Here is a 4,238-nt window from a genome sequence, read left to right on the forward strand (position 1 = left end):
GATCGGTCTGACTGCCTACAGACCAGAGGAACCACCAAGACAGCAGGGGTCTGCCTCCACTCATCCTGCCTGCCGTCGGCCAGGTTGGCTGTGAGAGGAGGCCCAGGGAGAGACTGTCCACAAAGGCCCTCGTAGGTCAGGCTCCTGGCCTTGACGCCACTGGAACATCAAGTCCTGCTACTTTGTTGTTGTTCAGCAGTGACATGTTGGTGTGTTTTATTAGAGAAGAAAATTCAAGACAAGGCATGCAAAAGCTCAAACCATATGGCAAATCTCCTTGGATGGCTTTGATCATTTGGAGTTGCACAAAACCTAAAAGATAATTTTCCCTTTTCCAGGGATTAGATTGTCCCAAACTTCTTGCTGGACTCTGCCTCCGGAGGCTACCATTCACAAGAGAGCAGAGAATACAGTTGAATGATTACCATAATTATTTCTGTCTGGGTTTTTATTTATAATCATACTGTGTACCTAGGGCTCCATCAAAAACAGCCCATAATGCTAGTTTCAGCAGCATCAATGCTTAGAGGGGATTTGTTCCCCTTTTGACAAGAAGGGGACATTATCAGATTGAAATAAATCCAAGGCACATGGAGTGTGAAAATAATATTTACATTTAGTCAGTAAATTAATTGAGGTAAGAAAGGTATAATTAAAAGAGGAAAATTTCCATGCGAAAATCAGCCCAACTCATAAAGCCAAATAAAGGTGTTTGAATTTTAGTTTATCACCCAAGTAGCAAATAATAATCTGCATTCCTGTTTCAAAAAGAGTAGCCATTTGCCCTAGATACATAAGTGGAAAAATGTTTTCTGACTTCAGTTTTGGTCTCTGTCCAGTCACATATACCTGTCTGATTTTGGTCAAATCACTCATATTCTCTGAGACTTGGTTTCTTCCTCCTGATTAAGGTAGCACTCACAAATCCTGGGATAAATTTCACTAAAGACTCCTGAAGCATGCATTTTGGGTTAGAGAAAAAAAAAAAAAAAAGCTTTGATAAATTTTGGACTTCTTAAGGGACTGATTCACTTTGTGTACCTAAAGGAGATTGCCAGAGAACATGTTGATGATTTCAAAAATGATCACAATTGCATACCTCTTATCTGAGTGGGTATTGTGGGGATAAACTGAGATATGCAAAACAGAATCTGGCCATATAACAATATGTACAAGATAGATGGTGTCTATTTTGATTGTAAGGAGAAAAAAGCCCAGGAAACCTCTTAAAAGCAAGAAACAATTTTAGAGGTGCTGCAGAAGACAAAGATATTGTTCATCATTTAATAGGTGATCTGCCCCATGGAATAAAGCTGCAGGGCCACATTTGTCTTGCTTAATAATGTCAGTGGAATGAGGAGGTTTAGCTGTAATAACAGTAATAACTGTGTCAATGTAACTGCTAGGGAAGAATCTCCATCTGCAGCCTCATAATATATGACCTTTGTTATGCCTCTACCTGTTGATTTTTTCAAGGCAAAATTGGCTTGTCTGTTCTGTTCAGGGAAATGTCTCAAATAGTCCATTTTCCCTGGATAAATCAAGATCTTGGGGGTGGTGATTTAATCTCACAAATATCCTTCTGGACTTGATTAAAATTGCAGAGAAAGAAAGTCAGACATTAACAAATACATAGTTCCTTTGATACTGAATTAGGTGGGTTTAAAGCTGGACATTTTCATTCGCTTTTCTTTTCTTCTATCACTTCCCTTTCTTTCCCCCATAAAACAAATACTGACTCTTGCATTTTCTTCCTATGGTGATTTCCATGACCTCCCTTGATAGGTTTAATCCTTCTGTACTCTTGGAGTGTGTTTTTCTTATTACACTTGTCATACCATTTTGCAGTACATTTGTTAACCCTCCTTGTCTCTGTCACTGATCTGTGAGATCTCTGAAGGAAGAGACTAGGTCTTGTTCATCTCTGAATCTCTAGTACCTAATGTGGAGCTTGATTGTGCATAATACTTTTTAAAAGTGCAATCAAATAATCAAATATTCTGCTAATGCATTTTTTCTGAAATGTTTTCACATTATATGCATTCTTTTTGTTCTCCCAACCAACTAGTGCAGTGGTCACTAGAGGTAATATAGCAGCAGAAGAAACAGATTAAGTGAGGTAGGTCTGTTGGAGGTTGGTATAATTGCTTAAGATTTCTTAACTAATTAGTAGTGAACACAGGCTGGAAGCTCTTGTTTTCTAATTGCTAGCCTTGATTTTGGGCCAACCCAAGTGGGAGTAGTAACCTCCTGGGGTATGTGTAGAAACAGAGACCTTTGTCATTATTCATCTACTGTGCCCAGGCTCATACATCACTTTATTTTTTCCTATCCCTTCTCCTATTTTTCTTTTACCATTCCATCTTTTCCTCTACTAACTTTATTTATTTATTTACTTCTTCCATTTTGTTTCTTTTACCACACTTTCTTTTGTCCACTTTTTCTCTTTTTCCCCCCATTTGAGGCCTTAAGTCTGTCAGTGACACATCTGGAAACCTATAGCTCAGCTTTAACAATGTCAAGAATTTCCAGGCAGGCCTCATCTACATGATTGATACTTACCCCTCAGAAAGTTCTTGGGAAGGCTAAACAATGCCTGTTTGGGGCTACCAGAGAATCATATCTGGATAACTTGTAAACACTTGATAAATTTACTAATTATATTTTGCCCTATCTTCAATTGTCTTCCCCCTCCTTCAGCATCTACCTTATTCCAGTGTGACCTTCAAAGCTCAATTGAAGTCTCTCCTACACAATTTTACTCCAGAGTCCTTCTAGAGGGCTCAATGTCCTCTGAAATTATAGCATCACCTATCCATACCCCTTGCTAATCATACGCCACCATGTAGAATCCGTTATATTGTCATTTTCATTTTTGTATATATTTGCCCTGTTTCCTCAGCTACATAAACACAAGATATGTTGAAAATCTACAATGTGCAGTGATCCATGCAATGCTCTGTGGGGTCCCTGACCTCAAAGAGCTAAAGACCCTGGAGTAACTTTTGATTATGTTCGTATTTGTGTAGTGCTTTCTAATGGCTTTCCTATGCATTTGCCTCATTTCCTTCTCCACCGGTATGTTTCCTTACTCTACAAGGTGGGCAGGGCAAAGTTCAATATTCCCATTTTATAGATAAGCAGGCTGATAATCAGAGATGTGAAGTAAGTTGTTCTAGGTCACATGGTAACCAAAGTGTATTGTTGCTGATGATGACGATGACAACAAACATGACAGCTATGATGACTATGACACATTACTTGCAGGGAGATATTTGTTCACACCCAGATGTTTTTCTGCATTCTTTTAATCAATAAATTTCCCAGGGAAAAACCTGGAAAAGGTCTTCTCTATTTCAAGTTAGCCACTAGCCAGTGTGTTGGTTCAAGTTTCTCATTACCACCCTGAAATGACAGTGAAAATTCCAACAAGGGGATCTGCCAAAGATTCCAGCCAAAATCTGACAGTAACTATTTAAAAATCCAATTCTGGTGCTGATTTTAGCCATTGAATAACTGTAACATCATGGGTACGGTACGGAGAGAAAGAGAGTGGGCAGCAGGAAACATAGCAGGAAACAGTTTGATGTAAAATGTGTGCATCTGATGCCTTCGGATGTCCCTTTTTGAGCTCAGATTGATGGAACTTCCTCTATCTCAGCCTTCAGAGTTTTGTACTCTCCCAATATCAGACATTTAAACCTTTGTTCCAATTTAGGTCAAAATCACTCAAGCAGAACCATGAGTTAATGTGTAAAATTTCCCCTAGGGTATCCTTCATTTTGGAATAAAAGGCTTAGTTCCTTCTTAAAAGAATTTCAGGCACTAGTGAGCAGGCTTGAGAGGTCTTGGGGGGGTGGGGTTAGCAAGAAGAACTTTCCAAGTATTATTCCAAGAAAATATCATGCATATCAATGGAATATACTCCTCTTTGTCTTTTTTTGGTTTCAATGTTTGTAATATTCTCTATTATTCAACCATCTGTCTCTTAGTCTGGCATTTGTAAAGAGGGTGGAATAGGACTTTGTTCTTCTAGGTCTTTTAGTCCTTAAGTTATAGGACTCTGGGATTCCCTTTTTGTTATTATCTACTCGCTGTTTTTTCCAACCCCCCAACACCATTGTATTTATGTTATTATTATTTTTAAATTATTACATAGCAGGGCTTTTTTTTTTTTTAAGAAAGAACAAAATTTTTCTCTCCCTGTCCACTCATTTCTTCTTATTTCCATTCCTTGC

This window comes from Cynocephalus volans, chromosome 9 (genome assembly GCF_027409185.1).
Source record: "Cynocephalus volans isolate mCynVol1 chromosome 9, mCynVol1.pri, whole genome shotgun sequence".
In the NCBI taxonomy this organism is placed as follows: domain Eukaryota; kingdom Metazoa; phylum Chordata; class Mammalia; order Dermoptera; family Cynocephalidae; genus Cynocephalus; species Cynocephalus volans.